This window comes from Scyliorhinus torazame, chromosome 21, assembly GCF_047496885.1.
Source record: "Scyliorhinus torazame isolate Kashiwa2021f chromosome 21, sScyTor2.1, whole genome shotgun sequence".
Classification (NCBI taxonomy): domain Eukaryota; kingdom Metazoa; phylum Chordata; class Chondrichthyes; order Carcharhiniformes; family Scyliorhinidae; genus Scyliorhinus; species Scyliorhinus torazame.
Window position 1 is genome coordinate 103,891,635 of NC_092727.1, and position 27,857 is coordinate 103,919,491.

Here is a 27,857-nt window from a genome sequence, read left to right on the forward strand (position 1 = left end):
TCTGGGTCACTCACTGGTGAGAACCTCACAGCTGAAGATCCACAGCAGGCGAGGCAGGGACGTCCCTGGGATCTGGCACTCTGAGGGATGCCGGAGTCCAGGACTCTGCTGAGCCCCAGGGAGATGACGTGCAGATTGTCCCAGAGCTGCTGGAGCTACAAAGGCAGAGTCGCAAGCATCAGGAAGGGATGATAGCATCCCTCCTCAGATTGCAAAGCCATTGCCCTTCTGTCTGAGGAGATAGTGCCATGGCTCCAACACAACGAGGCCAACACTGCAACGATGGTATCTGCAGTGGAGACCCTGGGGCAGGAGGTGCACTCCATGGTGGATGATGTCTGCTCTATGGTTCAGCTCATGACCTCCATGGCAGAAGGCATGAGCTTCATGATGCAGGGCTTTAGTTGCACGGTGCAGGCACCTGTGGGAAGCCACGACTGTCAGCGCCAGACATTAGCGGGTCTTCTGGATCTTACTCCAGCTGCTCCTCTATTCCTTGGTGGAGCCCAGGAGTCCCTAGGCTCTACCGAAGGGAAGAGGATCAGCAGGAGCATAGCCTGGGGCATTCCACCCAGGAGGCCTTGGGGGTGTCCCGCCCATCTGACACCACCAACCCCTCCCCCAGGGGGCGCCTGCCAAGGTCATCTCAGACACGTGGTATGTAAGTCAGCAGGCCGCCTCAACCTCAACTCTGGACCCTGGGGATACACGCTGCTCCTCGCATGGCCCCCCAGAACCCTCTCCCATCTCCCCCATCCATAGAAGGCTCACCTCACCCCACACCAAAGGCCAGGCCTCTCATGTCTGGCAGTAATCTCTAGTCATGAGAATGCCATTGGCTAAAAAACTGTAAGTCTGTCCACCCCGTCAGTCGGCTGAGTAGCACTCCGGGACTCCTGACCCTGGAGGCGGCTGTCTCAGCTGAGATATGTAATTCAGCTGCTCTGGGCCCCAAGATCACCCCATTCAGTGGCAGCTCATAATCAGCTCTCTGTCAGGCAGGAGTCTGACATTTCGCAGAGGATAAGAGGAGCATCGCTCTGTCCTCACTGCAAGTCATCATCAATCTCCTGCAGCATCTGGCCAATCGTGTTAATGCCCTGCCTATGAACATTTCCACCATCATGATGACCTCCCGCAGTCACCACAGTAGTAAGAGGATCTCAGACAACATGGTGGGAGAAGTCTTCACACCCTAGTCCTGCTTGTCCCCAAGCCGAGACTCTGAGGGCATCCCTAGTGTCCCTAGCCCTGCACGCCATGTGGGCCCTGACCATTGCCTGAGGTCCTTTGTCTGCCTCTTCCATGGATTGCCCACATTGCCCTCCTCAACATCCTCCTCATCTGAGGGGATGTGGTACTCCTCCATGTCCTCCTCATCCAGCTGCTCACCCCGCTGCAGTGCCAGGTTGTGCACAGCACAGCAGACCACTATGATGCACGACACCCTCTGGGACTGTATTGAACGGCTCCCCTGATAGGTCGAGGCACCGGAAATGCATCTTGAGCATGCCAATCGCTGCTCAACGAGTGCATGCGTTGATTCATGAGCCTCGATGTAGTGAGTCTCAGTTGGTGTTTATGGCCTCTGCACTGGCGCCATGAGCCGCCTCCCGAGTGGGCGCCCTTTGTCCCCAAGGAGCCATCCCTCCAGCTGCTGCCCTCACACAAAAATGGTGTGGATCTGCGAGTGTCCCAAGATGTAACTATCATGGACACTTCCTGGGAAATGGGCACACAGCTGCTTGATGTGCATGAGCAGTGGTTAGCACTGTTGCTTCACAGGGCCAGGGTATCAGGTTAGATTCCCGGCTTCAGTCACTGTCTGTGCGGAGTCTGCATGTTCTTCCCGTGTCTTCATGGGTTTCCTCCGGATACTCCGGTTTCCTCCCACAAGTCCCTAAAGACGTGCTGCTTGGTAATTTGGACATTCTGAATTTTCCCTCTGAGTACCCGAACAGGCAGCGGAATGTGGCGACTAGGGGCTTTTCACAGTAACTTGCGGTGTTAATGTAAGCCTACTTGTGACAATAAAGATTATTATTATTATTGCGTGAATGTGGATGTGTGCCCTTGCAAATAGCGCGTCCCTGACCTCCTTTATACACTTGTGTGCGGCTGACGGGGAAAATGGTGCACAGGTCACCATACACCCATGAAATGAGCCACTGTCATTGAAGTTCAGAGCGGCAGTAACTTTCAGGGCCACAGGAAATGGCTGTCCTCCCAGTCCATGGGGTGGAAACTCTTGCATCACAGGGCACTGGTGGTCCACCATCGCCCAGGACAGATGCAGCTCTCTAGCACTGGATCTCTGACATTTGGAGGTAGGAAGTGCCACGGCAATAGACCCTTGGCCAGTAGTGTCTCCTCCAAGGCTCCGTCACCTGTGGCCCTGCTACCGGAGGATCGATGGCCCTGCCTCCCCTTCCTCTACAGGGTGTTGGTCCTGGCCATGTGCAGCAGCACATTGATGTTACTACTGCTGCTCGATAGCTATTAAAGGAACCTCAAATTTGACAGCCTCCATTAATATCCAGAATCAAAAACTAAAAGGAAGTGAACATTAAAGTGAGTGGCGAGGAGTCCCGATAATGCCCAGACCCACAGCTCTCTCAGGATCTGGGCATCCATGTGCATCTATGTGAGCACCTTTGCACTCAGCCTCATTCACCCCATCACACAATAGCCAATTCTGCACAGTTGTCCCTCTCGACTCCAACTGAATGAAGCGCTTCGACCCTTGAGAGGATCAGCGAGCCACATGACTCCCTCAAGGGTGAGGAGTGAGGACAGTCGAGTGCATTCAATGCACCTGTTCTCTAACCTCACGGGAGAACAGGACGCTGCCACATGCCATGTCCTGAACAGGGTGACTGATGAGAGCCTTCATAATAACACTTTGCATTTGGCAGCGTCTGTTCCCTCCCTGTTATAGAAACAAGAGTGATAACCTTTGAGTTCGATGCTTGGGGGCTAACCTTCTAAAGAGTTGACTATTGGGTGTCAATTGCACACTTATGCGTTGCAATGCTGTCTAAATTGGCACAATTAACTCATGAAGGAAGGGTGAGGGAGCTAATTAGGCAACTGGCATCCTATTGTGGCAGACAAGGCACACCTGATGCATTGCAATTTACAATGAGGCCTGAGGGCGGTGGTTCATTCTGACTGCATTCGCCTTCCCTCCTGTGTGAGTCTTCTGCTCTCATGAAGCTGGGAGCCACCCTCATCAGAGTTCCCCACTCTGCTCCTGCAGCCTTTCATCTCACGAGATGCCACCAAGGGACCTCACAGTCGCCCTCTGTGCTGACCCTGTAAATTCACCTGCTCCCACCCACTTTCCAGCTGCCACTCAGGAAGGTCAATCCCTCAGCAGTGAAATCACTCCAAGTCCAGTAAGGAGGACACAGGAAGTGCTGCCTGCAAACCAACTGCCAGACCCCTTTAAACCTAGAGGTTCAGCCATGAAGGACTGCTAAGGCCTATTAGCTCCCCTACTCCCCGCCTGAATCCCTTCCCCCTGGCCCCGAGTTGAATTTGCCTAGGTTGCCCGCATCCTCTCCCATGCCCCCTCTGCAATTGGCACGCTGGAGGGTGATGGCTCCCCTCCGATATCCCTTTCAGAGGTGAGGTTACCAGGTTCTCATTTTTATACAGCTGTTGTAAATTGCGCCAGCGTGATGACACTCCAGTGAGGGGGGAAGTCCCGGTGGGAGACCTCATGTTGATGTATTTAAATGAGGTTCGTGATCTTCCATGGCGGGATTCTCATTATGTCACCTGAGTAGAGTGTATAACATCGGAAACCTGGGGCGAGATTCTCCGACCCCCTGGCATGAATCCCGCCCCCACCAGTTGCCGAATTCTCCGGCACCGGATATTCGGCGGGGGCGGGAATCGCGCCGCGCCGGATGGCGGGCCCCCCCCCCGCGATTCCCCCGCCCGGATGGGCCGAAGTCCCGCTGCTAAAATGCCTGTCCCGCCGGCGTAGATTAAACCACATACCATACCGGCGGCGCGGGCGGGCTCCAGGGTCCTGGGGGGGGGGGGGGGGGGGGGGAGGGTCACCGGGCGATCTGGCCCCGGGGGGTGCCCCCACGGTGGCCTGGCCCGCGATCGGGGCCCACCGATCCGCGGGCGGGCCTGTGCCGTGTGGGCACTCTTTTCCTTCCGCCTTCGCCTCGGTCTCCACCATGGCGGAGGCGGAAGAGACTCCCTCCACTGCGCATGCGCGGGAATGCCATCAGCGGCCGCTAACGCTCCCGCGCATGCGCCGCCCGGAGATGTCATTTCCGCGCCAGCTGGCGGGGCACCAAAGGCCTTTTCCGCCAGCTGGCGGGGCGGAAATCAGTCCGGCGCGGGCCTAGCCCCTTAAGGTTGGGGCTCGGCCCCCCAAGATGCGGAGCATTCCGCACCTTTGGGGCGGCGCGATGCCCGACTGATTTGCGCCGTTTTGGGCGCCAATTGGCGGAAATTGCGCCGATACCTGAGAATTTCGCCCATGATATCACGGGCGAGAAACGCGTTTCCTGATTCTTGCCAGATTTTGCGCCTGTGTTACCATTCTCGCTGGTTGCAAAGCGGGTTCAAAATTGCCTCCAAAATGGCTTGAAATTGCTGTGTTTGCACAATAGATACAAACTAAGCTTCCCACAGTCTTATAATTTCAAGTCCAACTACCCTTTTTAAGACAGAATAATTATGATATACTGCCAATAAAACTCTCTGGCACTGAAAATGTATTGTTACAAGAGTGGAGTCTCATTCATTCCGGTATTAATGGTTGTTGGAGATTTTTTAAAAGTCACATTTTAGTTTGTTTTGAACTATTCTTTTCTGCCTCTTTTCTCCCTCTTTCTTTATCTAGTCTTCCTTTTCTGCTCTTTGTTCCTCTCTGTTTACCCGATTCAACATTAAATTCACACACCCTAAGTTACACTCTCTTCTCATTTCCAGTGCTGTAAATTTCACAAACCTTCAATCCAATTGCTCTTTTTTCTACTCATTCATGTGATGTGGGCATTACTGACAAGACCAACATTTATTCCCCGGCGCTAATTGTTCTTCTGAAGTAGTAGAGACTGTCCTGTTGCAGAATTGTAGTTTGTGTGGTGTAATACTAACCACTGCAATACCTTCTCGTGAGTTCCAGCAATTGGACCCATTGAAAACAAAGAAGCCGTGATAAGTTTCCAAGTCAGGGTAAATTGTCACTTTATGGAAAACCTGGACTTGTTAGTGTCCTCACCGGCCTGCTGTCCTTTGTTATGACCATCTCCTGGGTGTGGCTCCCCACAAATGTTGGCCCGGGCAAGTACATTTAATTTGTCACTGTCAGGCTGGGGCACCCTCAAATTGTTACAAATCTGGGTGCGGAGGAGTGAACTTTGTTGGTAGCAACAAGCTTTAACCTGAACAGGACCCTGTTCCCATGAGCACCTTTTCCCAGAACCAATAGGTATGCTTTTAAAAGATGCAAATTTAACCATGCCTTCTTGAGTTAAGATGAAATGAGTTTATTAACTACTAAAAGGGCAAGGAGAAACATGGTAAACACATGCATATACATTCATACAGATTAGAAGTGAGAATTGAGTCCAAAGTAAATATGTATAAAACAATATATACAGAACAGTCTTTTGACTCATGAGGATTTAATGATAAAGAGTGTGGCCATTATGATTCGAGATTCCAGCTGTTGGTTCGTCAATTCCAATGTTGTATGGTTTGGCAGAGAAATTCCCCAGTGCTCTTTTCAGCTGTGATCCTTTTGCTGGCAGGGGCTGACTTACATAGCCAGAAGGAGAGATATACCTGCAATAGTGCTATTTTGCAGGGGCACTGCTGGCTGCCACTGTTACTGTATCACACACCTTCAGTGTGAAAATCCTCACAAAACACATACAGGAGACAACCTGGGGCAGCCTTCAGCTGGCTTTTAATCCATTCTTTGCATATTCCACCTGAGAAGGCAAATCCACCATCCCGTCTGGGCAATTGTCACTGGATCTCTTGAAATGCAATGACCATTATGTCCCTTTGTCTTTACTGGAGATGGTAATCAGTCACAAGGGGGGGGGGGGGGGGGGGGGGGTGATCTACCTGAATGTGAGCAGAGTTCCATAGCGAGCATGTTTGGCCAGGTATTTCCTGGTACTCGGAGCGCCGAGAAACACCACGCTATTGAATTCCCAGTTGGGTAGGTACCGGGCCTCAGCGTGGAGTGCCCCGACGAGGCCACACTTAGTTCTGCTTTCTGCACTGAGGAGCTCCAATCACCAGAACACCTCAGTGCAGAAGGAGATTGGGACACCATTCTTAAATTGCGTCCCAATCTCTCAACCCCCCCCCCGCCCGCCCGCTCAGCACGGTTTAATCAATCTACCCCGTCCATCTGTTTATCCTTAATGTTAACAGTATAATTAACATAGCATCAACAGTCGGCACAAATATGTTCCCCACACACATAAGAGTGTCTTAGTAAAGGGAGGACGTTTCAGTCCTTATGCCCTATCTGTTACTCTCCTCATATCTCTCTTTGGTTTTCATACTTTCTCTGTGCCCTTCTCAGGTTATTCCTGATGCCCTTACTGTTATTCAAGTAATGGCTCCTGACTCCATTCATTCACCTAGTTACTCCCAAATTTCACCTGTGCTCAGGAAGTCGAAAGATGGAGAGGCACAGGTTGCAGTCATGGATACTCTAGGTCCTTAAAAGGCTGCAAGCCAACTCTTTACATTAGCTTTGTTCCCTGCACAAGGCTTCATCCTCAATCCTCACACTATGTGATTTGGGTAAACATTGAACGTTGGCATCGCGTCTGGATTGGGATTTCTGACCTACACTATCAACATACACCCTGGGTCAAAGGTTTTTTGCAAGTGTTTCTTTTCTTTGTTTGTTTTTTGTTATAAATTTAGAGTACCCAATTAATTTTTATTCCAATTAAGGGGCAATTTAGCATCCCCAATCCACCTACGCTGCACATCATTTGGGTTGTGGAGGCAAGACCCACCCAGACATGGGGAGAATGTGCAAAATCCACACGGACAGTGACCCCGGGCTGGGATCAAACCCAGGTCCGCCGCCATGAAGCAGCAGTGCTAACCACTGAGCCATCTTTTGCAAGTGTTTCTTCTCCATTATCAGCCTCAACTGTCCGAAATGCAACACTTGTGGTTTATGACAAGTATTTTACAGATGTATTGCATTCTTAAAATGATTAGAGGACGGTAATACACTTTGAAATGGAAATTCTTTTCGATGGGAGTCGCTTGAACAACCATTGCAAAGAAATGCAAGTCAAGCTTTGAAAATTTTAAATAATATGTAACTCCTGCTTATTGTTATTTTTATGTGACTAAAACCATTTTCAGTACGGCATTGAACAATAAAAGCAAAATCCGAATAAAACTGCCATGTCTTTAGGCCAGAGTTCTCCAGGAATTGGGATTCCCTGGGCGAGATTCTCCACTCCAGCGCCGGTTGGGAGAATCGCCTGGGCCGCCAAAATTTCCCGGGATGCTGGTCTGACGCCCTCCCGCGATTCTCCCAAGCGGCGGGGACGGCCCCGTCGATTTCCGCGGGCTGCAGGCCGGAGAATCGCCGGAGACACCCAAAATGGCGATTCTCCGGCACCCCCGCTATTCTCAGGCCCGGATGGGCCGAGTGGCCAGGCCAAAACGGCGGGTTCCCCCCGGCGCCGTCCACACCTGGTCGCTGCCGTCGGGAACAGCGCGGGAACGCTGGGGGGGGGGGGGGGGGTGGGAAGGGGGATCCTGCACCGGGGGGTACCTCAAATGTGGCATGGCCAGCGATCTGTGTCCACCGATCGTCGGGCCGTCCTCTCTGAAGGAGGATATCCTTCCTTCCGCGGCCCCGCAAGATCCGTCCGCCATCTTCTTGCGGGGCGGACTCAGAGAGGACGGCAACCACGCATGCGTGGGTTGGAGCCGGCCAACCCGCGCATGCGCGGGTGACGCCAGTTATGCAGCACCAGCCGCGTCATCTATGCGGCGCCACCTTTACACGGCGACAAGGCCTGGCGCGTGTAGATGACTCGGCCCCGATCCTAGCCCATTGTCGGGGCCTGAATCGGCCGGGATCGGGGCCGTTTCGCGCCATCGTGAACCTCAACGGCATTCACGACGGCATGGGCACTTCGGCGCGGGAGTGGAGAATCCCGCCCCCTGTTCCCTCCAGCAGCACACACCCACCCACGGGTCTCCCAGCGACATGAGATGGCTTCAATGGAAAATCCCACTGACATGTGGCAGGAGTAAAGAATCCCGCCGCCAGCGAACGGTGCGCATCCGAGAAACATGTGGCGTGGGCCAGAGAATCCAGCCCTTATTCTGCTAAGAAGCGATATGAAGAGGAACATATTATTTCCTTGCAAACATATGATTCAGAACAGTTCATCTCAAAGTGTGGTCCCAAGTAACAGAACCTGTCCTCAATATTAAAATAGACATTTGTTTTTAGCATCAGTCATAACTTTCAGTTACCATGGAGGTAAGCTGTTCATTCTATGTTCTGGAGGCCAGCTGTTCATTCTATGTTCTACATCTGGAGTGCAACAATCCCCTTATTTATATAGTCTTTCTAATGCTTCCATGTTTTGCCTGTTTATTTTCTCTCCCCTGCTCCACGCAACCCACCTCCCCAACCACCACCCACCGCCCTATTCACTTGTTTTTTTCCTTCATTCCTTAGCAGAACTCCACCACTCAGAGTGGAATTCAGCTTCATGGCATGCAATCTAACTCTACTCCCGAGGCAATAAAATCATTGGAATTAGAGCATGTCATTGATCAGAGATTTTAAAGCTAAAGCTTCTCAGATAATTATTAAATTGTTGCTGGTATACACTAAGCATATGTTCACCTACGGAGGGATGATATGCTCATTTATTTCTAAATTACAAAATAATGGGTGAAATCTTTGTTTGGGAGACTATGTTCTCTTGCCAGAGCTGGATTGTACTGCTATTCAGAGATGGAAACCCCTTAGCAAGGTCTGCAGCTGGCCATCATCCCCCCCACATTGCAATTCAGCAATGCCCCCCCCTCCCACAGTGCAATTCAGCCCCTCACCCCCAGATTATCTGGGTTGCTCCCCTCTCTCCCCCCCCCCCACCCCAGTATGGGGGTGAATCAACCCGTCCCTGCAAAGAGACTCCCTTCACGTTGAGTGATTTTGGAGTGGTCAGCTAGATAGTGACAGCACTTAACTCTGTTTGAAGTGGTCCGGGAGCTATCAATCAAAGCTTGATGTTCATAAATATTGTGGTTAGAGCACTTCAAAGTTACTCAACCATGAAGGGAGATGAATGGAACAATACTGACAGCTGGGCTGTTGGAATCTTTCCATCATAGTCTTGTAAAATCAATATCAAAGAGAAATGAATAAATGGCTTGCAGATCAAAGGTCTGAGGGGCTTTAATCACAGTTGACTGGTTTTCTCTTTCCAGACACAACTAAGCGATTCCCCAACCGATGGATCAGCTCTAAACTCTGCAGTACTGCCACATCCAGCCGTGAAAAGTGGTGGACAATTAAACAACTTACTGGAGGAAGAGGCTCCACAAATATCTCCATCCTCAATGATGAGAAGCTCAGCACATCAGTGCAAATGATAAGGCTGAAGGATTTGCAACAATCTTCAGCCAGATGTGTTGTGTGGATGATGCCTCCAGAGGTCCCCAGCATCATAGATGCCCATCTTCACCGAATGCAATTCACTCACACGTAGTATCAAGAAATGCCTGAAGGCACTCAATACTGAAAAGGCTATGGGCCCTGACAATGTTTCAGCAATGGTACTGAGGACCTGTGCTCCAGAATTGCTGCACCACTTCCCCAGCTGTTCCAATACAGCTACAACACTAGCATCTACCTAGCAATGTGAAAAATTGCCCAGGTATGCCCTGTACACAAAATGCTGAACAAATCCAACCCGAATAGTTACTGCCCCATCAGTCTACTCTCGATTATCAGACAACAAATTTTGGATATGTTCCTTGAAGCACTGTGGTGGTTTGAGACAAATATTAGAGGCTTCCAGTCGGTAACAAAGGGGTTTATTGATGAAAGGCAAAGGCAGGTAAATAACAGGCATAGAACACAGTATAACAGGTCTGATCACTTTGGCTCTGGGGTCCTTGCTCCCATGCCCCGCGCAAATTCCCTATTGGTCGGGGTTTACGGGAGTGAGCCGGTCACATGGTCCAGAAAGCCCGCCCCTTAAAGGCGCTGCGCTAACACAATCGCGCAGCTCCGCTTCACCGGAAATTGTTGCGCCATTAGCTCATAAATAACGGTGAGCATCGTTAGCCTCACTGATACCCTGTCAGCAATTCCTTTCCCAAATTATCTGCGATATGTCACAGTGCACTGTCATACCACTCTTGACACCCAAATTTAGAACCAGCCCCGGCAATTACACTTTTACAAAGCTCCAAATTACACAGGTTTAGACATCCTGAACTTAGGTGCTGGTAGGCGTAACGTACAGTATGAAATTTACAAAATAGAATATTAAATTGATATCTTCGCTACAGGCAGCACACGCATTAGATAATGGAAATGACATATGAGCACAGTAGAAGACATTTTCGGAGGATGAGTTAATAAGACAGATCAGAATCAGCAGGGTTATTTTACTGTGTGGATGCCCACACTGTACCTGACCTGTGGTTGATCCTCTCCTGGCAGCTGCAATAGGAAATTCTTATTGGTGCTTTGCTTTGATGGAAAGTTTCTCTTCGTAAACAAAACAATCAGACATAATGATTACTAAATTAATTAAGTCTTGGATTTGTGTTGAACAATTTACTGTTTATAAAGACTACATTAAACCTACTGCCTACAGAGACTAACTGAACCTGTACTGCGAATATTTTCATTTTGGATTTAACCCATGTATGTTCAAGTGAAATGAAGGTCTCCATAGTCCCTGAGGATCATAGGCTGCTCTCTCCTTTGAGGGAGAGCTAACTGGTGGTGAATTAACCTGAGGGTCACCACACCTCAGGCAAGGTTAAGAAGGCGGGAATCTAGGGCAGCACGTTGGCGCAGTGGTTAGCATTGCTGCCTCACGGCGCTGAGGTCCCAGGTTCGATCCCAACTCTGGGTCACTCTCCGTGTGGAGCTTGCACATTCTCCCCGTGTTTGCGTGGGTTTTGCCCCACAGCCCAAAGATGTGCAGGGTAGGTGGATTGACATTGCTAAATTGCCCCTTAATTGGAAAAGATTTATTGTGTACTCTAAATTTACAAAATAAAAGGCGGAAATTGAACCCACGCTGTTGGCGCCGTTCCGCATCAACAACCAGTCGTCCAGCCAACTGTGCGAACTGAACCCCTATGTATGTACTTTAATGTAAAAAAGATACTGCAAAAACCAGCAATACACAGGGCAACAAAGATCCAACAGAGGTCAAGTTCTAAACATTAACTTGATTCCCCAAGTTCTATTCAGAATGGAATAAATATGCAATGGGAGGAAAGGCTGCTTATCAGCAGTACAATTAGCAAGCCAGATTCACCCAATGGCTTAAATTTAAGGAAGTGGAAAGCAATTGCCACTAGTTGGAATTAAGTTTTCTTACTGCACTTGAACAAGCTTTATTTATAATAATAGTTTTTATTAGTGTCACAAGTAGGCTTACATTATGCTGCAATGAAGTTACTGTGAAAATCCCCTAGTCGCCACACTGTAGTCACCAGTTCGGGTACACAGAGGGAGAATTCAGAATATCCAAATCACCTAACAAGCACATCTTTCGGGACTTGTGGGAGGAAACTGGAGCACCCGGAGGAAACCCACGCAGACACGGGGAGATCGTGCAGACTCCGCACTGACAGTGACCCAAGCCAGGAATCAAACCCTGGGTCCCTGGTGTTGTGAAGCAACAGTGCTAACCACTGAGCAACCGTGCCTCCCGTATAGCACATAAAAATGCACATAACTCCAGCTCAGACAGAGAGCAGCAGGGTGGCACAGTGGTTAGCACTGCTGCCTCTCAGCAGCAGGGACCCAGGTTCAATTCCGGCCTTGGTTGACTGTGTGGAGTTTGCACGTTCTGCCTGTGTCTGGGTTGGTTTCCTCCGGGTGCTCTGGAGTTTTCTCCACAGTCCCAAGATGTGCAGGTTAGGTGGATTGGCCGTGCTAAACTGCCTCTTAATGTCTGAAGGTGTGTAGACTAGGTGAGGTTGCTGGAATAGGGCAGGGGAGTGGGCCAAGTGGGGCGTTCTTTTTGAGGGCCGGTGCAGACTCAATGGGTTGAATAGCCTCCTTCTGCACTTACAGGGATTCTATGGATTCAGTGCCATGGGGCTCAAGGAAAAAAAAACAACCAGTGTCTTTCCTTCCGACTCTTTTTGTTTCCTGGAAAAGACATCCTGAAGCCTATGTGCCTCTCTACCTTTCATTTATATTTTATTGAAATCTGAAATATTGCACATCTATTATTGTATCTGCCTGCTACTGTCTGTAACAGGATTATGTTTTGTCACAGATCAATGCTTAACCTTTTTACTGAATGACTAAGCTGTAGTCATGGTTATGATTTATAATCCAGTTAATTTAGATTGAAAGATTTTGCCTTGACCTATTCCATTCCCCATACCCTTGGCTGACATTTCTCTTCTACCTCCTAATAATGTCCAGGACTCAAAGCAACACAAGGTACGTTGCCTTCTCAACACCAATTGGGTTGATGAAGGCTTTGCACAACACAATCACAAAGGATCACAGTTGATTGGTTCATTATCTGAAATGAGTATCCATAGCAAAAAACGAGAGTAGAGGCACGGTAAGTGCCTCATTTTAATAATTGATTCAAGATTGATTATTAGGCAAACACCAGGAAATGTAAGCATTTTATGACCCTGCACAGAATACTTGTTTGACGCCTGATAAGGTAAATTGCGTTTCATAAATTCCTGAGCTGTTTCTGTGTTTTGATGACAATGCAAGCTACCAGACATTTTCACCCCTTCCTCTGTTAGTTATCTCCTCTCACAGTGAAGACATTGATCCTCGACTGGAGTAGAATGCTGAAGATGCTAATTGTCCTCCTGTACCCTATCTGAGTGGTCATTATTGCATGAGAGCCTCAATGGTAAGCAAGCCAAGCAGATCACATTCAACCCCTGTGCTGTGCTGTGCTCAACTGACATCTATGCTGCACACGTCCAGTAGAGAGAGGGTCATTGGGTAATGGAGAACCGTTTGCTTATTTTGCCACTGCCTGACGCTGAGGCCAGTGGTAGCATCACCCCATCACCACTGTGTTTCACATCAGCTCACTCAGGCAGACCATAAGTCAAACCTGGGACCTTCCTGTATGCCTCAACCACTAGGTAAATTTAATGAGTAGTCGGAGATAGAACATAGAACATAGAAAATACAGCACAGAACAGGCCCTTCGGCCCACGATGTTGTGCCGAACCTTTGTCCTAGATTAATCATAGATTATCATTGAATTTACAGTGCAGGAGGAGGCCATTCGGCCCTTTGAGTCTGCACCGGCTCTTGGAAAGAGCCCCCTACCCAAACTCAACACCTCCACCCAACACCAAGGGCAATTTTGGACACTAAGGGCAATTTATCATGGCCAATCCACCTAACCTGCACATCTTTGGACTGTGGGAGGAAACCGGAGCACCCGGAGGAAACCCACACAGACACGGGGAGGATGTGCAGACTCCGCACAGACAGTGATCCAAGCCGGAATCGAACCTGGGACCCTGGAGCTGTGAAGCAATTGTGCTATCCACAATGCTACCGTGCTGCCCTTAAGAACAAATAAATCTACACTATATCATTGTACCGTAATCCATGTACCTATCCAATAGCTGCTTGAAGGTCCCTAATGTTTCTGACTCAACTACTTCCACAGGCAGTGCATTCCATTCCCCCACTACCCTCTGGGTAAAGAACCTACCTCTGATATCCCTCCTATATCTTCCACCTTTCACCTTAAATTTATGTCCCCTCGTAATGGTTTGTTCCACCCGCGGAAAAAGTCTCTGACTATCTACTCTATCTATTCCCCTGATCATCTTATAAACCTCTATCAAGTCGCCCCTCATCCTTTTCCGTTCTAATGAGAAAAGGCCTAGCACCCTCAACCTTTCCTCGTAAGACCTACTCTCCATTCCAGGCAACATCCTGGTAAATCTCCTTTGCACCTTTTCCAAAGCTTCCACATCCTTCCTAAAATGAGGCGACCAGAACTGTACACAGCACTCCAAATGTGGCCTTACCAAAGTTTTGTACAGCTGCATCATCACCTCACGGCTCTTAAATTCAATCTCTCTGTTAATGAACGCGAGCACACCATAGGCCTTCTTCACAGCTCTATCCACTTGAGTGGCAACTTTCAAAGATGAATGAACATAGACCCCAAGATCTCTCTGCTCCTCCACATTGCCAAGAACTCTACCGTTAACCGTGTATTCCGCATTCATATTTTTCCTTCCAAAATGGACAACCTCACACTTTTCAGGGTTAAACTCCATCTGCCACTTCTCAGCCCAGCTCTGCATCCTATCTATGTCTCTTTGCAGCCAACAACAGCCCTCCTTACTATCCACACCTCCACCAATCTTCGTATCGTCTGCAAATTTACTGACCCACCCTTCAACTCCCTCATCCAAGTCATTAATGAAAATCACAAACAGCAGAGGACCCAGAACTGATCCCTGCGGTACGCCACTGGTAACTGGGATCCAGGCTGAATATTTGCTATCCACCACCACTCTCTAACTGTGGCATTGGTTAGATGCCACAGTCCACCTCTTAAGATGGAAGATAAATACTGTATGACAATGAGTTATTAATGAAACGTTCAACATATTAAATGTCCCATAAAGTCCAAAATCAATGGCCAGAATTCTCTGACCATTTTTTGAGAGAGGAATCTTCTGGTCCAAACCCTCCCAGGGGTTTCTCAACAGTGTGGCTTAAATGGAATGTTAAATGGAAATTCCCATTGACAGTGGCAGGAGCAGGGAATCCCGCTTCCAGCTACCAAGAAACATATGGCTGGGAGGCTGGAGAATGTCACCCTATATCCTTGGAGTATGCACATTTTAGGCTGAATTCTCTGGTCCATAGCTGCATGTTTCTGGGGACCGCGCCATTCGCTGGCGGCGAGATTCTCTATTCCCGCCACTTGTCAATGGGATTTCCCATTGAAGCCACCCCACACAGCCAGGAAACCCACGGCTGGGGGTATATTGCTGACGGAAAAACAGAATCCCAATGACCAGAGAATTCTAGCCTTTAACCCCTGAATAAGATCATGGGCGGGATTCTCCCCTACCCAGCGGGGCGGGGATCCCGGCGTGATGGAGTGGTGGGAACCACTCCGGCGTCGGGCCACCCCAAAGGTGCGGAAGTCTCCGCACCTTTAGGGGCCAAGCCCTCACCTTGAGGGGCTAGGCCCGCGCCGGAGTGGTTTCCGCTCCACCGGCTGGCGTGGAAAGCCTTTGGCGCCACGCCAGACAGGGCCGAAAGGACATCGCCGGTCTGCGTAACTCCACGCATGCGCGGGAGCGTCAGCGGCTGCTGACGTCATCCCCGCGCATACGCAGGGGAGGGGGTCTCTTCCGCCTCCGCCATGGTGAAGACCATGGCGAAGGCAGAAGAAAAAGATTGCCCCCGCAGCACAGGCCCGCCCGCCGATCGGTGGGCCCCAATCGCGGGCCAGGCCACCGTGGGGGCACCCCCCGGGGCCAGATCGCCCCGCGCCACCCCACCGGACCCCGGAGCCCGCCCGCGCCGTCTGCTCCCGCCGGTAAGGTAGGTAGTTTAATCCACGCTGGCGGGAGAGGATTGACAGCGGCGGGACTTCGGCCCATCGCGGGTCGGAGAATCACCGCCGACCGGCGTGGCGCGATTTCCGCCCCCGCCGACCGGCTCTATTCCCGCCCCCGCCGAATCTCTGGTGGCGGAGAATTCGGGACACAGCGGGGGGCGGGGGGGGGGGGGTATTCACGCCAGCCCCCAGCGATTCTCCGACCCGGCAGGGGGTCGGAGAATCCCGCCCCATATTAGCTAATGTTCTTTCTTAGAAATAACCAGTTTTACAAATGCTGGATTTCACAAGACAAATTATGTAATGTGTTGGGGCTTAAATCTTCACTCTACATTTTAATCGTATATATATATAATAACAAACGTAAATAAATATATACATATATGTGCCTCATCATGGCTATTCATAAAATCGGAAAAACTGGACAAAGGCTTTAAAATGGCTGAAGCCCTGAGTGCCCATGACTCAAACAAATGGAACCTTTTGGCATTCAGAATGGCTGTGACCTCATTATCCCTGAAGAGATACTAAACACCTGCCTGACGAAATCAAATTCCAAGGGAATTGTACAAATGCCATTTACATTTCCAAGGCTGGCCCTGGCCAACTAAAACTCTCTGATAGGACAAAGGACACCAAAATTATTAATAATGGAAATATCAACCGTACCAAGAATGTAGACAAAGGAATATGCATGCTTTGTCAAATCCAAAGTGGAGAAGTGGGAGTCGTAGATCACACCACCCACCTACCACACCCCACACCCCCTCCCCGCAACCCTTTGGAAGGGAGAAACCAGCTTTCCTGTCTTGAGCAGCTGCCAAGCTGAGACTGCCATCTAGCAGGCAGCAGCTCAGGACAAGGGTTCTTCCCAGGTTTGAATGCCCGCTGTGGGGTGTCACCATGCCGACGGGAAGGACCAGAAAATTCAGCCCATTATTAACTTTACCACCGAACATAGTGTTGGCGGCGGACTCAGACCTCCGGCTCGCTACCTCTTCCCTGCGGCGTAAAATGATACATTCCCTCAGAGACAACACTGTTCACATCCTGCCAGTTTGAATACTTGATCATTACGCCTATCATTTGCCTATCCAAGCCAATAGGTTGCCTCCAGTTCCGTATGCTGCAGTTTTTATTAAACAGTCTCCTTTGTGGAATTTTGATTATCTTCATGACATCCGCCTCAATAGCATTCATAGACACTCCCATATCCACCACTTCAGTCATCTCAAAATATTCAAATAACTCCTTTAGATACGCTTTGCCCTTTCCAAAGCCATTCTGGCTCTTTCTGATCGGCTCATATTTTATCAAAGACGCAATAACTCTGTCCCTAATATAAGACTTCAGTAATTTGCCGACAACTGAGATTAGGCAACATATGTATAATTTCTTACTTTATCTCTTCTGTGTTTTTAAATAATGGTATGACGTTGGGAAACTTGCCAATACAAGTGGGAAATTCCTGAATCAAGGGAATTTTGGAAGATCATGACTAATGCTATAAACATTTATTTATCTAATCCTTTTAGTACCCAGAGGTGGAGAGCACCAGGTCGGCACATTTGTCGACCTTAACTCTCATTAGTCTATCTATCAACATGTTTTTAACTTATATTGAATCTAGTTTGGTCCTCCCCTTGATTTATTTTCAGTTTTCCTTCTATCTTTAATACTTCACCTTCGCCCCTACTGTGAAAACTGATATAAAGGCCTGGATTTTTATCCTTGAGTCGGTTAGCAGATGCCAGGCAGGTTGCTGGCTCAGCCCACCCACATTGGGAGAAGGTACCTGCGAAGGCAGGAGTTACATTGTGGAGGGAGGTGGATGTAGGGTGATGTCAGGCCAACTTACCCAGGAGAAAATTTGGAAGTTGTCACAGGGGCTGCTGGGAGCCATCACGGGCTGTTTAAAAGGGCCGGTCATTTAATACAGAGGTGCGTAGGATTTCTCCCCGCAAAGGGTGGTGAATCTCTGAAATTCTCTGCCCCGGAGGGTGATGGAGGCTGGATCATTAGAACTATTTAAAGTGGAGGTGGATAAATATTTGATAAATCGAGGAACGGGGGATATGGGGAGAAGGCACAGTAAAGGAGATGAGGCTGGCACAGATCAGGCATGATCGTATTGAATGGCAGGGCAGGGTTGAAGGGCCTGGTGGCCGACTCCTCCATCTATTTCTTGTGTATTGATTATTTGGAGGAGTCCAAAACTAGGAGCTAAATGTAGAATAATCACTAATAAGTCCAATAAGGATCTCAGGAGAAACCTTCTTACTCAGTGTTTAGAATGTGGAATCTCCTACCCATGTAGTATTGGAAGCTAATAACAGATATATTTGAGAGGAAGCTAGAATAAATGAATGCCGGTCAATTAATAGAACAATATCTTGATTGGTTAAGGTGAAGTCAGATGGGAGGCCGCGTGCGTGGAGCACAAACACCAGTATGAACCTACTGGGGTCAATTTGTCTGTGCAGCAAATTCTATGTAATTCTATATCCTGTGCTGCTTTATGATATTTATCATCTTTGATTAATGAACTAATAACAAGAAAATAAACAATTGAAATAGTGCATAGCAACTATCAAATGAAGATGTCAGCAAATATTATGACTCACACATTCCACGTCAAATAAGAACCTGGAATTGTCAAGTGCTGTATGAAGGTCCAAAATAAGTTTACAATTCATAAATATATATATTTGTATATATATATGTACTATATATGTATATATTTTTACATATATATGTTATATATATACATTTATGCATGGGGGCTGGTTTAGCTCACTTGGCTAGACAGTTCAAGATGTAGAGCTTGGCCAGCCGTGCAGGTTCAATTCCTGTCCCAGCTGAGGTTATTCATGAAGGTCCCACCTTCTCAAACTTACCCCTCGTCTGAGGTGTGATGATCCTCAAGTTAAATCACTACCAGTGAGCTCTCCCCCTCAATGGGGAAAGAAGCCTATGGTCATCTGGGACTTTGATAACTTTACCTTACATATTTCGATTCCGGCTTGGGTCACGGTCTGTACGGAGTCTGCACATCCTCCCCGTGTGTGCGTGGGTTTCGTCCGGGTGCTCCGGTTTCCTCCCACAGTCCAAAGATGTGCAGGTTAGGTGGATTGGCCGTGATAAATTGCCCTTAGTGTCTAAAATTGTCCTTAGTGTTGGGTGGGGTTACTGGGTTATGGGGATAGGGTGGAGGTGTGGACCTTGGGTAGGGTGCTCTTTCCAAGAGCCGGTGCAGACCCGATGGGCCGAATGGCCTCCTTCTGCACTGTAAATTCTATGAAATTCATATAGTGCAAAATGACTTAGGAGATTCATAATTTTTTTCTAAGTGTTACGTTACTTATCATGAGTAATTGGAAATAGTTCCACAGTTTAAATTGAAAACTCGAGAGGAAACATGATCAGGAAGGCACAGGTGTTAACACTTGGCTACATTTGCAATGTGCCCTTTATTTTTTTTTGTTTAAATATAAACAGACCTCCTTTTCTAAACATCGGTTGTTTTTATAATAGTGCCACATAAAAATTCCCAATATTTCAGAGGAAAATGGACCTAGATTTTCCTTGACTCTCCTGCCCCCATGTTTAGAGAAGGGCAGCAGCAGAAATTGGGTGGAAAATTTGGAGCTGAAATCCCCAGCTGATCTTAATGTCTGAGAGAAAATCGCAATTGAATGGCTGCTCCCTCCCCGGGGTGTACTCAGAACACAGTAACAGTCCTAACCTCTATTTCCCACCCCTGGTGGGAAATCTAGCCAATGGAGATTTAAAAAAAATAGAAGTTAAAATGTATTAGAGTATCATCATCATTGAAAACAAACCAATCATTTTACATTCCCCCCTCCCTGCCTCTGCCTGAATGAAAGTTTGGGAAAGTCTGTGTTTGTTACCTCATATCATCATTGTGTAACTAATGCAGCATTAATATAAACTCACGTATCCATTCAAATCAGCACAACAAAAAAAGCATCTGGGAAAAATGCTGCAGGGAACTCGGTGCCCATGGTTTATTACATTTATTGTGTTAGAAAATGTGCATTTTATTTTAACCTTTCAACCTCAGTTTCAAATTAGTCGAGACAAATGGAATGAAGCCATCTGCTTTCCAGTACAACACAGTACTCACAATCAAATTCCCTCAGGACATAAATTCACAGTACCCAGAAAGAGGCAACAAATTCTGCCCACGAATCAACATCAAATGACACTCATGATGAGAGGCCGAAGAATGGCAGAAATTGAAATTGTTTGTCTGTGGCTAACCAGGGCTCAGTAGACAGCGTGATGTAGAGGTAAAAATAATTCTCCAACGCGTTAACCTCCGTACTGGATAAATACATTTGCAATATGCTCTCTCATTTGGAAAGAAAACATACTGTGCATTTTAATTGTGACTGACTTGGTAAAAAATTAGCTTCTCAGTGAAATAGTTAGGATCAATATTAACTTTGGTATCACTGAAACTTTACGCCTGGCACTCATCAGGACAGATTTTCAAGAATACCAATTGTAAATGGAACAACAATTTATACTGCATGGTGTGTTCGAAACCACTTTGCTGTAGTTTAGAATGTTTTTTCAAAACTAAGGTTCCAAAATGCTTGGAAGGGTTGTGTTCAGAATGTGTTGCAACACTGCAGAAATGTTTCTCTCTTTTTAACTTGTGATCTGCAGCTTTTTGTATTTAACTCGGTCAGCCTTTCTTTCCTGCAGGTTTTCCGCTGCTTTTTTATTACAGTTTTTTTTACGACAGCAATCTTTCAACCTTTGCCTTCCTCTGAGCCTGTGGGACTGTCACCTATTCTGCAATGTAAGTACAGCTTATTTTTTGTAATTTTTGTTAATCTTCCCATGAACAGTGTCACTCAAGTTCTTGGAATTTTCTGTGGTGAACCTTCTTCAGCTTTTCTTCAGGTTTTCTTCTTTGGTGTCCATCTCTCAAGCCTGGCTTCAGTTTTTCATACCTTGATATCATGATCTGAATTCATGCATTTAGCTGCCACCTTGCACATCACCATGGTTCATAATTTTGGATTATGGTACTACTGCCTCTGATGTGATATCTTGTAGGAGCTCCCACTGCTGCCAATCATGTGGTGATGTCTCAATGATGAGGTCCTACAGAGTTTTGTGTTCAAACATAAACACTTTATTGGTAGCCTTTAACTATTTACAATTCCAAGATATGGTCCTGCATGGTGCTCCTATTGCCCTACAGGTTGGTTGCTTACTTTGCCATTAAAATATCAGGGAAATCCAAGAAATTGGAATACTTTCCACTGGTAATATTCTGGTTACATATTTTAAACTGTGGGAATATGTGAGTAAAATAATCAAGGCAGAGGTTGTGCGAATGAAACAAGAGTATTCAATATGTTAATGAGCATAGCAACACTGCAAACAGATGTTTACCGAAGGAAATTTCATAACAATGGGTACAGAACATGAATAGATTTGAATAGGTTGTTAAGGATTCAAAGGAAAGATGAGAAGGAAAGGTGTCATAGAGAAGGTGGATAAAGTGAGTTCACTTTGCTTTTAAACTCTAAAAGCTAAAATAGAGAGGTGATGGTTATGAAGTCTGCAGTTCTAAAGAAATTAGGTCAGATAAGGGAGAAGTCAAAGGAAAAAAGCATACTTAAGGATACTGAAACCTATGCAAGGGTGTTTTTTTTAATTTTAGCTCTCACACAATAGCAGGAATGTTTAACTCCCAGAAGGCAGTATGTGTGTAAAGGAAGCCTGCTTTGAAAAGCAAACTGCTGCTTTAACGGAGAAGCAAGTTAGATGTAAGAGCACTGATGGGTAAAAGCTACTGCATTTTATAGACCTTAAAATCTATACGATGTTCATAACAGATTGGGGAGAGTGAGCTCTGAAGGTAGTTAAGTTAAGATTGTTTGGAATTGTTTAAAGTAATGACACATTGTAAAGCTATTAACTCGTCATTTACCATCAGCCCTTAACAACTTAAGAGTTCTGTTCTATACTATTTTCCCAGTGTCTCTCACCATGTGACTCCACGCATCATATCGTGTGTGAGGCCAGTCTCCAGTCCCACATTAACCCTCGCTCTGCTGAGCAATGTTACATTACATATGGCATATGGCCAATCAAGATACTGATTCCCACCAGGTGGGAGAAGAAATTAATTAAATTAAATAAATGAAAAGGAAAATCTTAAAATGTTTCTGAAACCTGGGTGGTGCCCAATCTAACATATCAGTTTTATACTTCAGTGGCTGGTTGAAAATACCTCCATAGCAACACACATTTGGATCGTCCATCATGTCTGCAGTGGAATTTTTGAAGAGTGATGTCTCAGTGTTGGTTTGATTTTTGGGCATTCCAGATAGTCAGCAGTACTCAAAGCATAGAGGTTACTGCTATTCTGAAGCAGTGGTCTTATTAATGCCAGACCCAGGTCATTCTCTGCCACTATTGTTCACTCATCTGATGTAGGAGCTTTGCTCCGAAAGCTAGTGATTCCAAATAAACCTGTTGAACTTTAACCTTGTGTGGTACTTCTTACTATTGTTGATGGCATTTAATTGACAATTGATTTCATGTAGCTCCAAATTCTCTGATAGGAATACCACAAACAGCTGAGTGTTAAGTCAGCTGCACGACATACGGTGTACTTCACCATTAAAAGAAAAACTTTTCTTAACAGAAATACACTGCAGGAATCTGACAAGGGACTGAGAGTCAACAGGATTGTGAAGTTGAGTCATGCACCAACATCGTGTGTTATTTTTTAAATTGAGAAAAACAAAGGTCCCCTTTGATGAATAACTTTAGCAAGCACGTTCCAGGAAAAAAAAGCCATGTATATAATGCAGGGCGACAGAACGCTGTCATGTTCCACTGCGACGGCCTCGTAACATCTGCTGCAAAACACAGGAAGTAAATGCTAATAGCGAATGTAGCACAAATTGACATGAATAAATATACATAATCTTCTGCCTTCAAGCCTTTGGGGTGTAAAGTGTCAGTCTAAACTTCAACAGGAAGAGCAAGAGCTTTGTTACAAAACATTTCCATGTGTGCTGGAGGGGACAGCAGACCATTGCTCCGTTAATTTGGGGTAATACATCTAACGTTAGGTACCCTCGGTCAATTAAACAGGGCGTTAAATATGATGGATGGCCCAGAGGATACATTTGTACAGCTAGTTGCCAGGCCACCCAAACTCCCTTTGTGATTAAACAGACTGCTATTATATTTGAACGGTTAGAGAGGCTTCCACTCAACACTGGAATAAATCAAATCACCAACAAAAGTAACAGAATATTTTTCACTTCTCATTTTTTGTGAAGATGTATTATTTTCTTGAACGTACATCGCTAACATTTAAATGCATCAACTGAGGTGCATTATTTTAATGCAATGTGATCAAATTTCAACCTAGAGGTGTGAATTGTCGCGTCTCACTTCAAAGTAAGGAAAACCCGATGATGCGACGTGCTCTATAATGGCATGCTCATTTCTGTCTAACTGTCTGGGGAAAACATTTTTTAATGTGTTCACAGCCATTGAAAGGAATACTGGGCCATTCGTCCCCTTCAGTGGTTTTATGCTGCAGCATGGTGTTTACTATTCCAGAGCTGTGTTTAGCTCTCACATTTGTGCACATTTTCTTATTAGTGGATTTAATAATAATAATCTATATTAGTGTCATAAGTAGGTTTACATTAATACTGCAATGAAGTTACTGTAAAAATCCCCTAGTCGCCACACTCCGGCGCCTGTTCAGGTACGCTGAGGGAGAATTCAGAATGTCCAATTCACCTAACAAGCATGTCTTTCGGGACTTGTGACACTTATTCATGTCCCTCCCGGGAGGCACCCCATGCAGACACGGGTTGAACTTGCAGACTCTGCACAGACAGTGACCCAAGCCGGGAATTGAACCCGGATCTCTGGTGCTGTGAAGCAACAGTGCTAACCACTGTGCGACCAATTCCAAGAACTACTGTCCAGGGCTAATAAATAATTTGCTGAAAGTCATTCACTGCACTGCTGCCTTAATAATGTTAGCGGACTAGAATGTAACATGTGACAAGGCAGGGAAACTCCTTTCTCCTGTCTGCAATGCTTATATATTCACTGTTGTCAGATATACTGGTAGGAATCAAGAAAATTATAGGGATGAATGCATACTCTTTTGACTCTGATTACAGTTAGCCATTGAGAGGGATGAGAGGTGACCCCCATTGAAGATTCTAGGGGGGCTTGATGGGTTAGACAGTGAGGCAGGGATTTTCTGCCACCCCCACCCTCCCCTATTTCTGAGCGGCGGAAGAACTCACTATTGGCCGCCAGCGGGATCTTCTGGCTCCGCTGAGGTCTCCAGCGTTTTGTGTGGCTCGCCTGCCCCACCACCCGGGTGGGGCTGGAGGCCAGGGAGGAGGGGTAGGCGGTCACCTTCGGTGGGACTGAAAGATCTCGTCAGTGGGAATACCTGGAAAATCCCACCATGAGAGGCTGTTTCCCTGAATTGGGGAATCTAGAAAATGGGACCCCAGTCTCAACATAAGGAATTGACTGTTTAGGACAAAGAGAAATGTCTTTCATAGAATTTACAGTGCAGAAGGAAGCCATTCGGCCCATCGAGTTTGCACCAGCTCTTGGAAAGAGCACTCTACCCAATGGCTAACCTCCACCCTATCCCCATAACCCAGTAACCCCACCCAACACTAAGTGCAATTTTGGACACTAAGGGCAATTTAGCATGGCCAATCCACCTAACCCGCACATCTTTGGACTGTGGGAGGAAACCGGAGCACTCGGAGGAAACCCACGCACACACAGGGAGAACGTGCAGACTCCGCACAGACAGTGACCCAAGACGGAATTGAACCTGGGACCCTGGAGCTGTGAAGCCACAGTGCTAACCACTGTGCTACCGTGCTGCCCAGTCTTCACTCTGGGGTTGTGAATATTTGGAATTGTATCATTGAGTATATTACATCATTGAGCATATTGAAGGCTGAGATAGACAGGGATATGGGGAGCAGAGGGAAAGTGGAGTTGAGGCAGAAGATCCCCCATGGTTAATTTCAGTGGCAGAGTGGTTGCAAGGGGCCCTATGGTTGCTGTTCTATTTCTTATTTTCTTCAATTCTGATATTGATACTTTCAAACTGAAGGAAATAGTTTGTATTTCTCATTATATATTTAATTGGCGAGAAAGCTACAAACAGCTGATTGATGATATTAGGTTCACAATCTTGGTTATGTGCGAAGCTCAATAGGGTATTGTAAAGTGGAAATGTACCGGGCAACCAGTCAAATCACATGTCCATCATGTTAGGCAGTCTTCTGATGAGGATCAGCCAGTTAAGCCACGGAGGAGAAGCTTTGAGATTCTGCAGTATGTACAGCTTAACAAGCCCACATTTGGATTTGCAGCACAGCCAGAAAGCTTCAGCTTGTTCAGTCCGCTGATTCCAGCGAAAGACTGGATTCTGAAGTTTAGGGAATAAATATTATACTTGCATCTTGATTTATGTTGAACCCATTTTATCTCCGGCGCCAGAGGGAGAACAACATTCTTGAACCACTTTCAGGGACATCGGCAGTGTTATAAGATGCCACTCCATGCACCTGAATATACAAAGCTGCCAAATCTACACAAACCCAAAACCAGCGTAAATATTGAAAGTGTTCGGGTCACAATCAGACCATGATTTTATTGAATAGCGGTGCAGGTTCGAGGGCTGAATGATCTACTCCTGTGCCCAATTTGTATGTTCATATGTTTGCATATACTATTGTTGCAATGTAATTTACTTTTGCATGCGGCAAAAGAGAATGGCTCAATTTTGGCACTATACCACCCTAACTAACAAAGCTGTACACCCCAATGCTAGTGCCGCAAAACTGCACTGCTCATGTGGCACGAACATCAAGTGTAGTTGCCCGACTTGGGCTGATGGTAAGATTGGAGTCCAGTTAGTGTGCCATGCTCTTTCAGGAAGCTGGACCTGTCTGTGGCATATGATCCTCAAAGGCAAACATCAGCCAAGGTGAGGCCTGCTCCTGTCTGCAGAAGAAAATTCCCATTGAAGCCACACCACGCCAGTGGGAAACCCATGGGAAGGGGGTGCCACCAGCCGGACCAGAGAATCTCGCCACCAGCGAATGGCCGGAGAATTCCGACCTGTGTCTCTGGGACGATTTCCTTAGCCATAGGTCGTAGATGATTCAGACGAATGTTCCCATGTACATATTATCTATTAAGCTGTTTGTAGGTGAACAGGTACACAAATCCACTCCCCGTCCCTCAGTTTGAAAACTCCAGTGCATCCCAGAGGTGTCAGGGCAATGGCAAACCATTCCGGAGCAATATTTTCAGAGTGATTCCACACCCATTCCCACCCTCACAGGCAATTCAAAATCTCAGCCCACATAAATGTTAGGACAAGATGTTTGTTGTGTTGGGCGCTCTGGATCCGTGGAACACATACAGGTCACCAACACTTAAAATAGTGCAACACTATTTTATTAAGTCAGAAACTGGTTTACATACTTTCACGGTGGGTTAACACAATGTTAGATTAAACTAAAGACCTATGCCTTGTCCTAACCAGTCGATGCGCTCAGCACATGGTGAATATCTGTGCTGCAGGCTGTGAGCTCTGTCCTACTAGGAAGCTGCAGCTTGAATGAGCAGGAACACTGATGCTCCCTGTCTTTATAGTGCGTGTGCTCTAACTGGTGATTGGCTGCGGTGTTGTGTGTGTTGATTGGTCCCACTGTGCGTCCATCAGTGTGTGTGTGCCTGCACCATGATATACTGGTGTATATTATGACATCCCCCCTTTTATAAAAGAATGTACATGTCTGGCAATAAATAATGTATGGTGAGAATGACCCTAACTACGTGTGGGATGCGAAAGACATATTTACAGGACTATGTACATGAGAACTAAGCTATTTACATGGGAAGATGCCTGGTGCAGAAAAACAGTATGCAACAAGAATAACGAGATGAACACTATATACAAGCCAGGTAAACGATCAAATAAAGGAACAAAACAATTCAGAAAGTCTATAAGTCCTCAAAGTTCATAAATTAAGTCTCTGAGGTGGGCGATGAATTCTGGGTGACCGTCAGGGTGGCACACCACTCATCGTCTGGATCGATGCTGTACACCAACAGCGGCTGTTGTCTTTGCTTCGGGGCCACCCTGATTTTTGTCACGATACCAACTCGAAAAGGCGCCTTCGGGTCCTCGGTGTCAATGTTGTGTGGTCGGTCCGCATCGGACTCGGTGACCGTGGGTTGAATGGCCCGGAAATTCCTGCGAGGCTGGCTGAAGCAATATGAATTGGCAGGCTGAGCTGCTCGGCATAAGGCAGCATAATGGCCAAGTCTGCCACATCTCAGGCATTGCCGTTTTAAATGGGCGGAGCCACAGTTGGCGCATGTCATAGCGTCAGCACGTTCGCTGTGCCACCGCGCATGCGCGGTGCAGTCGTACGTGGTGCGCACCTGTGCATTACGTTCGTCGACGTCGCCGTCCCCTCATTTGGTGCGCACAAGCGCGGGGGTCTGCGAAAAGCGCGCAAAATGGCCGCCCTCATCCAGGCTGAGGCCCTGGAGTTGCTCGATTGCTTTGACCCGTTCCGCCTCGTGGGGACCTTGCCATGCCGTTTCAGCCACTAGGATGTGGGAATACCAACTCGTGGCGTTTTCGTGTAGGACACAGGCCTCGATGGCGGTCGCTAGGGTGAGCTGCTTTACCTCGAGGAGCTGCTGTCATAGGGGTTCCGACTGAACACCGAAACCGATCTGGTCGCGTATCATGGAGTCGGAGGTAGCTGCAAGACTGCACAAGAATGCGGAAGTGAGTGAGAAAGGATTGGAAAGGTTCATCCTTACCCTACCAATGCTGTTGGAACACGTAGCGCTCGAAACTTTCATTCACCTCTACGCTGCAGTGAGTGTCAAACTTGAGGAGGACCGTCTTGAACTTTGTTTTATCTTCATCATCCG